We start from the raw sequence: 17,573 nt of genomic DNA, 5'->3' as shown, positions 1-17,573 counted from the left end.
CCTAAGAAAATGGGCTGCGCACGCCTATGACTGCGATCAGATCTGAATAAAGACCACTGTGAGCACAGCAGTGAAGTCCCTTCCTGCCTCTAAGAGTCCTAGAATGCCAGCGCTGGGGACATGGCATTATGGGAGCAGCTAGGAGAGGAAGCATAGAGAGGAGCAGCAGCAGAAGCCCACACCCGTGCGCTGCAGCCCGAGTCAGCCAGCCACTGATCCCTGCTGCTGGAGGGAGATGGGACAGTGAGTAGGAGGCACAGACATTACTTATGTGGAAATGGCCATTGCTATGTATAAAGGGGCGCTACTGTGTGTATAAAGTGAAATTACTGTGTGGCATACAGTATGTAAGGGGCATTTCTTTGTGTATAAAATGGCATTACTGTGTGCTGTGTGGCATATGTAATGGGCATTACTATGTGGCATATGTAATGGGCACTACTGTGTGGTATATGTACATTGCATTACTGTGTGGCATATGTAAGGGGCATTACTGTGTCTATAAAGGTGCATTAGTATGTGGCATATGCAAAGGACTACGCCCCCTTTTTGTGAGGCCACGCCTCCTTTTGGCACATGTGGTTTTGCCACGCGAGGGTCCCTACTACAGGGGCAGGTGAATCTGGGACCATCATTTTTCTAGATTCACCAGTGATAGCAGCCCCATAAGAAAAATGTGGGCGCTGTTATTGGATTCGGAAATGGAGCAAGTGCAGCAAATATCTGCAAAAGCCGCCATTACTGATCCCCATCCTACATCCAGGGATGCTCACATTTTATGGGAAATTCCCACAAAATCTGTTTAATAAATATGCCCCATAGTCCTTTTACTTTTTGTGTATTTTATTATATTATGTTTTTTTTTTTTTTTGTTCTTTCATTTTATTATTGTCCTTTAATATCTGGTATAAATACAATTGGTATCCTCTCGTTTACAGACACATAACTCACGTCTGTCCTTTTTTCCATATGGTGGCTTGTCCATGCCTTTTGTCACCCTCAGGCACAAAACAGCACTTCATCCTGACCTAGGAAATTATAAGGAAGAGCAAACAGGCTGCTCAGTGACTCACATCCCCAATCTCTCTCCTCTCTGTGGTGAGATGGATGTGATAACAGCTGACAGAAAGCAGGATGGACTCTCTTATTAACCCTCTCTTCCCATGACGCAGACAGTGGCTGCAGGGCAAAATCTGGGAGCTCAGCAATGAGGTGGTTGCTGGATGCTCTCTCTCTTCCGGACTGACAGACCTGTATCTCTCTCTAGCAGTAGGACATTTGCACAGGAGTCGCTCATCAGGTAAGATCAGGCTTCTCAACTGCAGTTTAAACTTGGGGAACATCTACAGATCTGATGGGTGCAGATGGGTGATGGCGCAACATGTGTGTGTGTGTGTGTGTGTGTGTGTATGTATATATATATGTGTGTATGTATGTATATATATATATATATATTTTTTTTTATTATTATTATTATTATTTATAAGTCACTTGTATGTATTTTATGCTTTTTCGAGAGTTCCAACATTCTTTGCTATGTACTGTATAATAAGTGGAGAACAAATACCCACAGTAGGGAGTGCTACAAGCGCTGTGTATATGTTGCCTTACACTCTTTAGTAGACTTCCTATGGCAATGATTTGAATGATACAATGTAATGCTCTGTCCTGCTAGTCACTTAGGTGCATTCATGTTGTTATCCTGAACCATTTTGTGTGTGGCTGCTGTGGACCGCACCTCGCTTGTATCTTTGCTGTAGAGCAAGGGGTATAGGTCATTGAGTCGACCTATATTAGGGTGATATGCATTGGGTCAACCGCCGAAGGTTGACATGGCTTAGGACAATACCTGAAATAGGTTGACACAGCTAAGGTAGACAGGGTTAGAAAGTTGACACAGGTATTAGGTCGACAATGGCAAGGTTGACAGTCAAAAGGTTGACATGTAGGATTTTGACAGCAGGATGGGTTCCAACATTCTGCTTGCCAGTAATGTATATAATAGTACAAGACAGTGCTGGAGCACTCCCACTATTGGTGCTGCCACAGACCATGTCTAATGGATGATATTCTATGGTGATATAGCTGTATAACCTGAAGTGTACCCTAAAGTTGTCTATAGCAAACTGTCAGATTCTATCTATCATTCTGTAGAATATAGTTATACCAATCATTACATACACAGCCTGTTCAGAAATCGCATACAATCTATTGCAAAGAATTGTTGGTGTAAGTGGTGGCACGGTTGGCACAGTGGTTAGCTTTCCTGCCGCAAGACTCTGAGGTTGTGAGTGCAGTTGCCAAAGGAATATTAGAGTTTGTATGTTCTCCATGTGCTTGTGTGGGTTTCCTCCAGGTACTCCGGATTTATACCTCATACAAGAAGAATACATTGTTCTAGGTTAATTGTAAAACACATTCTGGTAGGCTAATTGGCTTTTGACATAAAGTGAACTCTAATGCGTTTTTCTATAGAAGGCGATGATTTAAATTATATATATATATATATATATATATATATATATATATTCTCTACTGCATAATATGCTTGAGCTATAGAAATTACCTTTTTATAAAGAAATAATAGTCCAGTGCCCCAATTTGCCCCACAGCAGCATTGCTTCTAATTTAAACCATACTTGCCTACCCTCCCAAAATGGTCGGGAGGCTCCTGAAAACCAGGTCCCCCTCCCGGCTCCCCAGACAGGTGGGTAAGCCTCCCGCATGGGCTCAGAGCCCCCGCACACCCCCTGGAGCCGCTAATTCAAATGCCGAAATCACGTCTCTTCAGGGAGGAGGCGGGACTAAAATGGAGCGAATCCTCGTCGTCGTCCCAATCAAAGGTATGCATCCATGATTAAACAGAGTGGATTAAAGGCCACCTGTAACTTGTCCTTGCTTGCCTATCCTTGGAACAGTGGGGATGGGGTCATTAGGTCAACAATATCAAGGTCAACAGTCAAAATGAAAGGTCCAACTTGGTCAACAGTCAAAAGGTCAACACGAGCAAAAGGTTGACATGAAAATGTCAACATGAAAAAGGTTTTTCACAAAAAAGGACTTGCTCACACGTTACCATAACAGTGGACATGGAGGGGGAATATAATAGTGTGCCCGGAGCATGGAGAGCGCAGCGAGCTATGCGAGGGGACGCAGTACACTTATACGGTGTCAATTTCGATCTATGACACCCAAAAAATGAGAAAAAATGTATGTCAAATTTTTTTATGTCGACCTTTTCCATGTTGATCTTTTAGTGTCGACCTGTTGATCATGTTGACCAGATTTATGTCGACGTCGACCTTTTGACTGCCGACCAATCATGGTCGACCTATTGACTGTCGACCTTAATTGTGTTGACCCTATAACCCATACCCGAACAGTGAGTCTGACTACAGAGTGTTTGAGTGGGGGAGAGATGGTGGGTAACCATACCTCCTAACATGCATGTTGTGAGCATCAGGACTCCAGCGCGACAGAGATGTGAGTGCCCTAAAGCTTAGCACCACCTGAACTCATGTCCCCAGCGCGCCTCCAAAAATGACAAAAACAGAGGCTGTGGCTCTAGGCCCCATCTGCACAAGGCCACACCCACTCATCATGTAGCACCTGACCGGACACTCCTTTGGCGTGGCAGGTCCTGCGTTCAGGCTGTTAAATGTTGGGAGGTATGGCAATAGCAGTCTCTCTACCCAGCAAATGCTGCTGTGTGCTGGACTGCATTGGATCCAGAAAGGCCTGCTGCCTCAGTACAGCAGAAGTAATCCTTGTTGTACTTAATGCAGGTGGCGGTTGTGGATCTTCTAAGATACCACCACCACACTTCTTTCACTTAAGGGGCTGTAAAGTGGGTATCGGTGGCAATGTGGGTTTAGGGGGGGGGGGGGGGTCAAGAAGCCTTACCCCGGCCCTGCAAATGAGAATTAATTTGTCCTACATGTAGACTCAAAGCACTTAGCAGTGAGAGATGTCTGGTGTGAGTGAGCTGACAGCTGGCGGGGATTGCTGTCGCCACAGCCGTGGTGGGGGGTGGGGGGGTTGGCGGGGGTTGCTGTCGCCACAGCCAGGGTGGGGGGCTGTGGCGGCGGGGGTGTGGACACTACTCACCACAGCCTCCGTCGACATCCAGCGGCCGCAGCTGCTCACACAGTGCAGCAAATGCACATATTGCGGCGGCATATGTGCATTTAATATATGCATATATGCGGCGGCCATATTTGTTTTGGGCAATACTGCCGTTTGTGACCAGGCTGGGCTGCGGCCGCTTCTAACCAAGGTAAAATCTGGTCCGGCCCACCGGGAAACCGGGCCGTTTCCAATCCGCATGTTTGCTGTTTTAAAATGTAATTAATTTAAAAAAAAAACGTTTTATTTGTTTCCACATTATATAAGAGAATTGGAGGGCTCTTTATACTCCACCTGAGCTGATAAAGTGATGAGTTGAAAGAGAGAGGGTAGAAGCAATTCATTGAGCTGTGCAGTCTCCACCTAGACATTGTCAGTACAAAGAAAAGGGGGGGGGGGCACAGTGAACCGTATTCTGGCTTTTTGAACACAGTTAACGTTGAACAAGTGGAGTGTCTTAATGGGTATGAAGTAGAGGTGACCCAGATGAGGGGGCCTGCTCCAAATATGCTGTCCATCATTAATGGCCAGGCTTGTACTTATTTTTTTATTTATTTATTAACAGTTTCTTATATAGCGCAGCATATTCCGTTGTGCTTTACAATAGGAGACTGTGATACAACAAAGGGGCATTCACAGACAGTGAAAGCTATAAGCGCCCTACTCGCAAGCTTACCATCTATATGGAAATAGGCATTGATACACAAGGTAGATATTCTTTATTGCATTAATTCCACCAGAATGCAAAGGTTCCTGATGCTGTATGATACGGTGACCCAGCAGTTTGGCCAGGGGTCAGAGGGATGGAAAATTTGAAAACTAAAGAGAGTGAATATGTGTGGACTGTACAGTGGGGATGTGATTAGATAGGAACGGTATATGAAGAGTAAGTGCCTGGTTCTGGAATTTGATACGCTTGCCAGAAGAGGTGAGAGACAGCGGCGCCCAAGTGTTGAGTGGGTGTGGATTAATAGATCAACAATGTCTAGGTAGACAGTCAATAGGTCAACACCAAATGGTTGATATGTATTAGATCGACACTAGCAAAGGTCAACAGTGCTCAAGGTCAGCAGGTACAAAAGTATAACACATTCAAAAGGTTGACATGGAAATGTTTTTGGGTACTTATGTAGTATCTGGGCTGCCGATTTTTTGATTGTATGCCTTAAGTTAAGGCATACAATCAGATGCGATGCGATGCGATATCGCATCGCATCGCATCGCATCCGATATCGGATGCGATGACCCGATTTTTCCATAGGAATCAATGTTAAAATGATTCCTATGGAAAAATGGGTCCTTTTCATACCCCTACTATCCAAGTGGGCATGGAGTTGGATATAAACCTGTGGCGAGCGTAGCGAGCCACCGAGCCCGAAGCGTGGCGAGCGAAGCGAGCCCCGCGAGGGGACGGTATTCGTCCCCTCGCGGGGCTCGCTTCGCTCGCCACGCTTCGGGCTCGGTGGCTCGCTACGCTCGCCACAGGTTTATATCCAACTCCATGCCCACTTGGATAGTAGGGGTATGAAAAGGACCCATTTTTCCCATTGAATTCCATGTTAAAATGGACTCAGTCCATTTTAACATTGATTCCTATGGAAAAATCGGGTCATCGCATCGCATCGCATCGCATCGAATCGCATGGTCGCATGCGATGCGATGCGATCTCCCGATCCGACCCGATTTTGAAATCGGCAGCCCAGATACTACATAAGTACCTGTTTTTGTAATGCAATGTTTTTTTGTAATGTAGCCCAAATATTACCCTCCCCTCCCCCTAGTACATAACTCTAACCACTCCTCAAGTGGCATACCCTCCGATAGCTCAAGCCTGACAGTCCTTTTTTAATGAATAATCCTAGCTGACACTCTTCAGGAGCCTCACCCACCCCCTAGTGCCTAATCCTTAGCCTGACCCTAAAAATATTGAATAAACATAAAACACATCTGTTAACCATATTTGTGTCAAACATTTCCATGTTGACCTTTTGAACCTATTGACCTTAAGCATCGTCAACCATACATCTGTAGACCTTTTGTCACTGTTGCCCTAATGCATGTAGACCAGTGGTTCCCAAACTTTTTTGAATCACGGCACCCTAGAGCATCAAAATATTGTCAAGGCACCCCATGTCAAACATTTCTTTTTGAAAAATTATGAAACATATATTAAATTGAGTAACTTGTGTTTAAATGTCATCCTTATGGTCAGTTATATGGTGATGGACAAAATTTGCTTCAGTTTATACACATATTTTATAATTGCCAGCCACCAGCACTGGTTTTGTCTCTTACAATGACCATAAATAATTTGAATTGTTTCTGGACCACCAACCTGAGGCACCCCTGCAAGTGTCCTGAGGCACCCCAGGGTGCCACGGCACACAGTTTGGGAACCCCTGATGTAGACAATAGGTGTCAACCTTTTAATTGTTGACTAGACAACAATCGGATTCCAATTGGATACCAAATGGATACCAGGTTGATCTTGTTCAAATGGATGCCATGTTGATCATGAAGTTGTACTGAAGACATTTGCCACATGTGACTAATCAGGCCTTGATCAGGATTATCATCAAATATGTGCCAGTTACCATATGCAAGAATACGGACTTGTTCAAAATATTAGCCCAATGAGGTCATGAAGCCATGGGAGAACACTTTCCACAGACTTTCAATATACTGGGACATGGTGTGACATTTAAAGTCTGTGTATCGTCTTCTCCGTCTAACTTCATGGCACCACTGGGCTAGTATTTTTAACAAGTTAATGTATCAAAATAAATGAGCACGAAGAGGGGTGAAGAGAGAAAGTTCTACATCTGGAAATCTCCAAGCTCTGCTTAATAAGAAGGGCATTATCATTGTAGTAAAAGAGGCTCATGAAACCCTGGTTTCTCTTTACATAACTAATAGCTGGGACTAGCTCGGGGTGTGGAGTATTGCATTGAATTGACTGACAATACTTAATTTAAAGTAATATTCATAAGTATGGCTCCGACTGGCCTAGAAGATGCCAAGCAACCTCTGTGTATTCGGAAGTCAATGCTGACACCTCATCCATTTGTTGCCAGGGGGAAAAATTGTCATACCAGGATGTGCATTGATTGACTAACCAACTCTAAACAAGGACGGAACCAGAAATATACCCATTTTCAAGAATTGATGAGGTACTAGATTGTCTGCATGGTTCTCAGTGTTGGAGTTCCAGTCTATTGGGGGTAACTGAAATCATAATTCGCCAAGGAGATGGTGTAATGGTTAGCATTACTGCCTCACAGCACTGAGGTGATGGGTTCGATTCCCACCATGGCCCTGTGCGGAGTTTGTATATTCTCCCCGTACTTGCCTGGGTTTACTCCGGGTGCTCCGGTTTCCTCCCACATTCCAAAAATATACAGGTAGGCTAATTGGCTCTCAAAAAATGAACCCAAGAATGTCTGTGTGCGTGTACATGTGGTAGAGAATTTAGATCATAAGCTCCACTGGGGCATAAATAAATAAAAAAAAACAGCAACATTCCATCACTACACGGACAAAGCCATGTGTGATATGAATTTATTAGTTTAGGTGTACCCTGGTTATATAAGTGTTTGGGGTGTGGTTTAAAGGGTCAGCAGACAACAGGCCAACACCAAAAGGTTGACATGACCAGGTCAACATTGGCAAAAGGTCAACATAGAAAAAGTCAACTCATGAAAAGGTTGACACCTTTTCCTTTTTTGTGTGTCCATATTGACAAATGAGCATGTGGACCCCCCAATTAATGTAGCACACACCCCGCATAGATCACTTCACTCGCCATGCCTCGGGCCATTTTACCCTTCCCAATCCGAGTCCATGTGGATGTTAAAGTATGAAAAAATCCAAAAAATGTTAAAAAGCCATGAAAAACTATTGTCAATGTCAACCTTGTGCATATCGACCTATTGACTGTTGACCCATCATCCGGATACCAGTGTTTGGCCAAACCCTGAGAACACCCATTGAATATATTAGAGAACATGGATTGATGTTGTCTCTAGAACAGTGCTGTCAGTATAAGAACACTGTAGGGTGTGGTATACTGTTCTGACAGTCATTAGCCCGACGTCGGGATCCCGACTGGCCGGACTCAGACAGCGTGGCCAGTGCAACAAAGCCCCTTGCGGGCTCATCACGCTGCGATACGCTCGCCACCTATTCTATTCTCCCTCTATGGGGGATCCCGATGTCGGATTAATGACTGTCGGGATCCCGTCCGGCACCCAACACTGTACAGTATGATAGACATCTTGTTAGTAGGGATGGCATGACAACTGATTCATCAAAGTTGGAAGCTGGCGCCACTTGGCCCAGAACCAAGAAATATGGAAAGATTTAGTTCTTTATAGGCTTTTATGGGTAGTATCGGAGATTTGTGCTGCACTATGTACTCCAGGATAACCAAGCCATGGACAAAATCCTCTACACAGTTTAGCTGTTACTTGAAGGACTGAAGGAGGGCCTTTCTACAAAGTGAGCAATGTGGAGTGTTCCATCCTGTGAGGAAGCAATTTGAAGATTTGCTTGATCCAAGCTCTTGTGCCATCCTGTGCACACACTACACAGCCTTATGCACTGACATCTCATTTTAAGGCCCCCTTACACTTGTTCAACTTATTGTTCAACAAATTGGACCGGATTGACTTGAGATTTATCCTATGTGCAGGAAGATCAATCTCTTACAATCTCTTGGTTATACCCAATGGCACAGGATTGTGGATTGTGTCCTACACATCAGGCACATAAGATTTTGTCAGATAAATTGACACAATCCACCTGAATTGGGTCAAATCTCACAAAATCTCACAAGTGTAAAGGGGCCCATAAGAAGGAGTGCTGGTACTGCTTTCCTAGCACGGCGCCCATCTCATTGATTGTATGCCTTAAGTTTAAGGTACTTAAGGCATACAATCAACGCGATGGACCCGATTTTTTAATCTCATGGATCTTATGCATCAATAAGATGCATGAGATCCATGAGATCCATGAGATAAAAAATCGTGAGCCCCCAATAACCATTGTTAACGCCACCAGCACTATCAACGCCAACCCGAAGCATGGCGAGCGCAGCGAGCCCGTGAGGGGCGGTGGTACGCGTCCTCCGACCTTTTCATACCCCCACTATCCAAGTCGGCGTGGAGTTGATTTTATATAGTGTGGCGAGCGCAGCGAGCCACCGAGCCAGAAGCGTGGCGAGGGGACGCGGACTACTTTACATGTACTCCGTGTCCCCTCGCGGGGCTCGCTACGCACGCCACGCTTCGGGCTCGGTGGCTCGCTGCGCTCGCCACACTATATAAAATCAACTCCACACCGACGTGGATAGTGGGGGTATAAAAAGGTCGGAGGACGCGTACCGCCGCGTGGCGTCAATAGTGGGGTGGCGTTAACAATGGGGGGGCCATTTCACCCATGAGGGGGGGTTAGCAATTAAAATTGGGGTTTTGGGAACTTTTTACATTGATTCCAATGTAAAAATCTCGTTGATCGCGTCGATTGCATCATCTCATGCATCTTATGCCGCACAAACACATAAGATGCATGAGATGCTTGAGATATCAGCCCCACACATACAATCTAGATCGTGGGCGCCGTGCTAGGAAAGCAGTACCGGAGTGCTGTATAAAGATCAGTAAAAGAAGCTGCGACTGTCTAAATTTTGACCTGTACACACACAAATATATATATTTTAATTTGTGAACGTTTGTATTGTGAGAAATAAGGTTAGAATTGTATGTAAGATTGCAACTTGAGTTATAGGTGAAATGTGTTAAATAGAGAGCATATGATTTGGAAGGGGGTGTGTATTGTTTTGTTTTATTACAAAGCGGTTACAGAGTAAGATTTACATTGATAGTGTGGAGGGTACAGTGACATTTGTGGGTGTGGGGGGGGGGGGGTGTTCGTGCGTGTTGTTTAGGTGTGTGTGTGCAATAGTATAGTATGGTGTTTTTGAGTCAGTGGCTCCCCACTGGCGGAGGTCACGACACAGGAAAACAGGAGGCTGGGTAGTGATAGGGGTGTGTGGGCATAAGGGTTACTAAAGAGGAGGGTGGGGGACACTGTGCAGCTTCTGCCAGTGTGTGAGGGTCCAGCGTGGCAGCACAGTTGTACAGGACGGTGGCCCTGAGTCAGTGTCTCTTCCTACTGGGTGGGAGTTAGGGTGCATGAGAGCAGGAGGCTGGGCTATAAGGCATGATAGGGGCATGTGGGCAACACAGCGTCAGCGACTCCCCAGTGGTGGAAGTTACGGTTCAGGATAGCAGGAAGCTGGTAGTGATAGGGGTGTGTGGGCATACGGGGGACTAAAGAGGAGGGTGGGGGACACTGTACAGCTTCTGCCAGTGGGTGAGGGTCCAGCGTGGCAGCACAAGACGGTGCCCCTGAGTCAGTGTCTGCTCCTGCTGGGTGGGAGTTAGGGTGCATGAGAGCAGGAGGCTGGGTGGTAAAGCATGATAGGGGAATGTGGGCAACACAGGGTGAGCGGAAGTTACGGGGCAGGAGAACAGGAGGCAGGGCAGTGATAGAGGTGTGTGGGCATGAGGAGTAGTAAAGGTTTTTGGCTGTTGCTGAGTAGGGATAGGCATTGGTGCAGACGCCATCGATGGTTGGCATTGATGGCGATTTTGCACCCTGCCATCGATAGTAGTAACATATTACTTGGATAACCATCGATTGTTGTAGCTATCGATGGTCATCCATTATATCTGACTGAATAGGCCGTGGGTCAATCAGAACTTGGTGGCGGGACTTCTGGGTGTGGGGGGGCGGAGCTATGCTCCGTGTCCTGGCACCTTAAAAATTTTTGAAACTTGATCGGTTCTCCTTTGCCATCGATGTAGGGAAACCATCTGGTCCTCCCACATCGATGGCAAAAGTATTCAACATCGGCATAAACCATCGATTATTTGAAATCATTGATGGTCGATGGGCATCCCTAGAACTGGAGGAGGGTGGGGGACAGTATGCAGCTCCCGGCAGTGGGTGAGCATCTCCTCCCACTGGGAGGGAGTGAGCGTGCATGAGAGCAGGAGGCTGTATAATAGTGGTATGTGGGCAAGACATTGATAAAAGTTGTGGCGCTGGTGCAGAGGACCGTGGGGTCACTTCTGGCAGTGGGGGAACCTGCAGCGTGGCAGCCAGGGCCGGATTTCCCACCTAGGGGTGGCACCTGATTGTGGCGGTACAGGATCCTCCATTGTCACGGGGGTAAGTGAAATGCGGGAGCGGGGTCGCTGGGGTCCGAGGGGGGGTGGAATTGCCGGAAGGGGGTCAGGGGGTTCTGCAAATTGCGGGAGGGGGGATGGGTGCGGGGATCTGCGATTAGCGGAAGGGGGCGGGGGTCCGCAAATCGTATGAGGGGGCGCGGGGGGGCTTGAATTGCGGGAAGGGGGGTCCGCAAATTGCAGGAGGGGGGTTGTCAGGGTCAGTGAATTGTGGGAGGTGGGGTTGTGGAGGTCTGTGAATCGCGGGAGGGGCTGTGAATCAAGGGAGGGGGCATCAATCGCGGAAGGGGGTGTCGTGGGGGGCTGTGAATCGCAGGAGGGGGGGTGCGGGGGGGTTCCGTTTATTGCGTGAGGGGGGACGTGAATCGCGGGAAGGGGAATCCGCAAATCGTGGGAGGGGGTCTGCAAATTGTGGGAGGGGGCGCTGGATGGGGGGTGTGAATCGCGGGGGGTCCGCGTATCACGGGAGGTGCCGAGGGGGTCCGCAAATCGCGGGAGGGGGGCGCTATGGGGGGTTCCGTGAAACGCGGGAGGGGGTCCGCAAATCGCGTGGGGGGGGGCTAGAATTGCGGGAGGGGGGGTCGCAAATCGCAGGGGGGGTGCCATGAATTGCGGGAGGGGGTGGTGGTCCGCAAATCGCGGGAGGGGGGGGGGGGCGGGGCTCCCGTGAATCACGGGAGGGGGGGTCGCGGGGGTCACATGAATCGTGGGAGGGGGGGTCGCAGGGGTCCCGCAAATCGCGGGAGGGGGGGTCGCGGGGGTCCCGCAAATCGCGGGAGGGGTCGTGGGGGTCCCGTGAATCGCGGGAGTGGGGGTCGCGGGGGTCCCGCAAATCGTGGGAGGGGGACGGGTCGTGGGGGTCCCGTGAATCGCGGGAGGGGGGAGGTGATATCAAGGGGGTGGAATGTTATACACATGAAAACGTTATACACATAAAACACTGGTCTTTTCCCTGGGGGGGGGGGGGGGGTGGGTTTGTGTATGCCGCTGGGCGGGAACGTTAGCTACACAGGGGATTAGTGACAGATCTGGCTAAATATATAAGATATATATATATATATGGACACAAAAAGAAGGAATTCCCGCACCAGTTCTTTTATTTTTTTATTTTCGATTCTCCTCCCCCAGTTATTTCCAAAATTTTGGGAGATCAAATCTTCCCCAAAAATAGTCTGGGGGGTGCCACCCACTACTTAAAGTTATACCTAAACACCCACGAAGAAAAAGAAGTATCTTACAGGGTGCACTGAGAATCAATTGTCATAAAATGTAACCTTTAATTTTTCATTTTTAAAAAAGTCTCCTATTAGAATGAGACTATACGACCTTGTTTCAGAGTGAAATATTTAAAAGATAGATTGTGATAAAGAGTAGAAAAACTGTGTAGATTCAATTAAAATGAGAAGAGAAAGGGTGAAAGTGTGTGTGTCAGCTTATTTTTATATATCTTAGCTTCAAATAGCTTTTATTATAAGTTGTTGCTTGCTACTGCTAGTATGTTGCAGTTTAGCAAGTAATGATGTTGCCACTGGGATTTATAAGATTAGATGATTAGTATAGAGGTTTTCCACTGTAACTGGTTATTACAATCACAAATTGCTTTTATTTTGTATTTATTTGTCACAGTGTCACTACTCCTCTAATGTGCAGCGCTGTAATGTTCAGTTAGGTAAATATGTGCCTACAGACTGGATATAAACTTATAATAATAGTCTGCGCCAAGAAGTGAAATAAGGACCCTTATATGTACTGATTTAATAGTAGGAGATATGCCCTTATTGTGTATTATTTGCCCGGTCTGCGTGTGGCCCGTACCCGTATTTGAGCGGCTCACCCGCCGGGTCTGATGCAGTCAGGGCTCAGGGTAATTGTATTATTGGGCCTCTCCACTTTAATGGTATCAGCTTTTTTTATTTTATTTAATACAGCCTATCTTGTTGTTTATTCCCCAAAAATAAGCGATGTAATCGCTGGGGTTACACTGGCTGTGTTATCACATGTAAGTTTCTGAGAGGTTATGAGCTATCAAATAATGGTCCTCACGGGTCCTGATGCGGTTTATAATACCACTCTTATTCACTTAATACCCGGTAATAAGCGGTTTACCGCCGGGTAGCGCAATAATTTTAATGTAATAAGACAAGAAAAATAATTTATTATATATATCCAGTTACTGAATCTCTGTGCAGAGGTATCTTGGACAGAAGCACAGTAATCATAAATTTCATAAGCGTCCAAGCTTTTTATTAACTGAACAGAGGGTGCCTGTAACTGTCACACCGCAAATATATGTCTCCCTTTAGAGTGCGCTCACTGGTATGATTTATTAAATGGATTCAGTGTGCGGCACACAATAATGCTTTACTTAATCCCTGCTGTGAGGATCTGGGGATCTGTGTGTCTAAGCACACTGCTCCCTATTCCTCCGCAGGGCTAAAGGGATCGTGACAGTGTTAATGTGGATCACCAGGTAATGCGTTGTGCGCGTTACCGGTATCTCATGGTGATTATACAGTTATACAAATAGCATCTTGGAAATATTGATTTTTACACGCTGCCTATAGTGACCAGAGGATCTCCGTATAAATGCAGACAGAGTCCTCTTTCCCTCCCGGCTATCTGCCGGGGCTGTGGCAGTCGCGCTGCGGTCGCACTTAATGTTGTGCTGCCGCCTGTCTAAGCAGATTCCGGGTAACACAGTGTGCGTGTTCCCGGTGTCTGCTGCGCGCTCGTGTTACTGCCGGCTTGTATCACGGATATGCATACTAAACATTCGCCTGACAGGTACAATTATCAACAATGCTGCTCGCTAATCTAATCCCTATGTGGCACAACAGAGCTGACTATCTACACACAATCACCCTATTCTGGCTACCGACGATCGTTTCACTATCGCTTCCTCAAGGTATCAACCCGTCTATTCTACTGGAGGGGTTTAAATCCCCCGCCCTCGTTTCTAATTGGCTAAGCGTCACTGTTCATTCCCAGTGAGTATTTCCCCTGTTCGGACTGGTTTACATTTATATATGTATATATGGGCGCTATATATATATGTATATACGGGCGCTCTTCACACCGTCGTAAGGGGCTGCGCCCCCTTAATTTGTGAACGTTCGTGTATGAGAAATATGGTTAGAATTGTATGAAAGATGCCCTGTATTGCAACTTGGGTGTCCGCGAATCGCGGGGGGGGGGGGGGTTGCCGGGGGGGGGCACGAATTGCAGGAGGGGGGGTTGCGGGGGGGGGTGGTTGCTGGGAATCGCGGGAGGGGAGGGGTTGCAGAGAATAGCAGGAGGGAAGGTGGCGGGGGGGGTGGGTTGCCGCAAATCGCGGGGGGGGGGGGGTTTGCGGCGAATCGTGGGAGAGGGGGTCGCAGGGTGTGTGCCGCGGGAGGGGGGTCGCGGGGTGTGTGCCGCGAATCGCGGGAGGGGGGGTCACGGGGTGTGGTGCCGTGAATCGCGGGAGTGGGGGTTGCGGGGGGGGGGGGGGGTGATGCGAATCGCCACAAGAAAAAATCAACACAGAAAGGTCAACACATGTAAATGTTGACATAAGTGTGGCACTTCATTGGTGTCCATGTCGACACATGAGAATGAATATGAAAATATTGAAAAAATGAAAAATAAATCTTCAAAAACTCATGTCAACCTTTTCCATTGTCGACCATAGCCATGTCAGTGTTTTGCATGTGCCATTTAATCCTGGGGCTGCCGCGAATCGTGGGGGGGGGGGGGGTGCCGCGAATTGTGGGAGGGGGGGTGGGTGCCGCCAATCGCGGGAGGGTGGGGTTCACGGGGTTCCAGTGGGGGGTTGCCGCAAATTGTGGGAGGGGGGGATCGCGGGGGGGGGGCGCGAAACGCGAGAGGGGGGGTTGCGGGGGGTGTGACGCAAATCGCCACAAGAAAAAATCATCACAGAAAGGTCAACACATGTAAATGTTGACATAAGTGTGGCACTTCATTGGTGTCCATGTCGACACATGACAATGAATATGAAAACATAAAAAAAATTAAAAATAAATATTCAAAAACTCATGTCAACCTTTTTCATTGTCGACCATAGCCATGTCAGTGTTTTGCATGTGCCATTTAATCCTGGGGCTGCTGTAAATTGGGGGGGGGCGCCGCGAATTGCGGGAGGGGGGTCGCGGAGAGGATGCCACGAATCACGCAAGGGGGGGTCACGGGGGGTCTTTTTGCAGCGAATCGCGGGAGGTGGGGTCGCGGGGGGTTGTTTTTGCGGGGGGTAGCGGGGGAGTGTGGGGGGGGGTTTGCCGCGAATCGCGGGAGGGGGGGGCGTGGGGGGTTTCCGCGAATCGCGGGAGGTGGGTGCGGTGGGGGGCGCTCACCTGGTGGCTGTGGAGTAGCAGTGCTGGGGAACATGGGGAGGCAGAGGGTGTCTGGCACTGTCTGTGGGCTCACTGGGCTGGTTCTCTGTCATGTGAGTCAGAGGCTCCACCCAGCGTTATACACACACTCACACACTTTGAGTGACAGATGTAGCCAAATATATAAGATATATATATATATATATATAAGAAAAGGGGGGGGTTTGTGACCCTATCCTGCGCTGTTGGGTGAGCAGCACGACTCTAGAGACTCCGCCGCTAATGGGAGTCTGACATAAAGAATGAAGAAAAAAGGTGTAGAGGTGCGCTCAGAAGATAGTTTCACCAATCCACAATTGGAAAAATATAAAACATTTATTACATACAGTAAGACAATTAAAAATACTTTCTAAAAAGCTTCTTATTTGAAATCGATTATACAATTTCTTGGTGTGTCATTGTCATCCATTACAGCTTCTGAGCGCACCTCTACACCTTTTTTCTTCATATATATATATATATATATATATATATATATATATATATATATATATATATATATATATATATACTAGAGATGTGCAGGCTCTGATTTACTCTGATTTCAAAGCAGGATCTTATTGGCTATCAACTGTCAACAACTGTAATGTGATTTGGGATAGCCAATAAGATCCTGCTTTAAAATCAGAGTAAATCAGAACCTGCACATCTCTAATATATACACACACACCCACATGTGGAGGACAGTTGGGAGTCCCCCCATCCAAAAGGAATAGCTGCTGTGCGGATATCAATCCACCGGTATAAAATTATTGGAAAAAAACTATAGTAAATTTCCAACTGGTTTTACTGTGGACCAAAGTAATTAGTGACTACTTACCTTGGTCCGCAGTTAAAACCAGTTGGAAATTTACTATAGTTTTTTTCCATCATTTTATACCTGTGGATTGATATCCGGATATTTTTTATACATATCCGTTAAGACCCCATTTGAAAAGGAATCATTGAGTCAATTGTCTATCCTTGTCTATCCTTGTTGAGTTGTTTGCTCTGAGTCTTCCCCTGAAGAAGTCGTCAAGACGGTCACGAAACACATCGGGATTCCAAGCATAAAACTCCATTGAAGAGATTAGCTTATTTTATGTTGTTGTACCATAAATGTGCAAAAATTCCTAAATATGTATGAGGTGTTATCTTGGTAGGTGGTGGTATTAGTGTAAGCGCACTCCATTACTACTATTTCCACACACACATATACCAGAGGCAGAACTCTGGGAGACAATGGAGTCATCTGCCGCTGGGCTCCTGCACTGCACCTCAAGGGGGCATCTCTCCTGCCCTGCAAGTTTAAATCCATTAATTGAAAGCCAACAATATTGCTTCCGTGGCAGAGTTCTGAAGTATATGTGTTTTCTCTCTCTATATAGATATATAATTCATAACAGACATATACATATCTTATAAAAGGTTGTGTGTGCATGTGTGTGTGGGGGGGACCAATATACATCTTGCCTCCGGGCAACTAGGATGAACTTACGCCACTGACATATATATATATATATATATATATATATATATATATACACAAGAAGCACATGAGCACATGAATGCAATGAGATTCTGATCTTTGATATGACATTTTCCTGTCTGACAGCCGTGCACCTTTCCCTTTCAGCAACACAAGATATTTCCTACAGCCTTGTATTTATAGGGGAGCCCTAGAGGGACGTAGCTGATCAAATTGTTTTAGTGTCAGGAACTGAGATGTGCCCGGGTCACTGGGTAGGAGCATTGACTTTCTTTCTATGGATAAAGGTGCCGGCACTCAGAAATATATCTGTCCGACTCAGTATTCATCTAAACTTCCAAG

The 17,573-nt window shown here is 46.7% G+C and overlaps 1 protein-coding gene across 1 annotated transcript in view; it reads left to right on the top strand.

The window, feature by feature from the left end:
- The first annotated feature begins 1,132 nt into the window (after window positions 1–1,132).
- The window catches only part of SLC18A1 (solute carrier family 18 member A1), a 41,307-nt gene continuing 24,866 nt past the window's right edge, over window positions 1,133–17,573 (top strand). Inside the window, exon 1 of the mRNA XM_083184797.1 lies at window positions 1,133–1,300. The gene's annotated coding sequence lies outside the window, so the exon portion shown is untranslated. The remainder of the gene's footprint in view (window positions 1,301–17,573) is intronic.

Source organism: Crinia signifera, chromosome 4, assembly GCF_055691185.1.
Source record: "Crinia signifera chromosome 4, ASM5569118v1, whole genome shotgun sequence".
Classification (NCBI taxonomy): Eukaryota; Metazoa; Chordata; class Amphibia; order Anura; family Myobatrachidae; genus Crinia; species Crinia signifera.
This window is presented reverse-complemented; position numbering and strand designations above follow the sequence as displayed.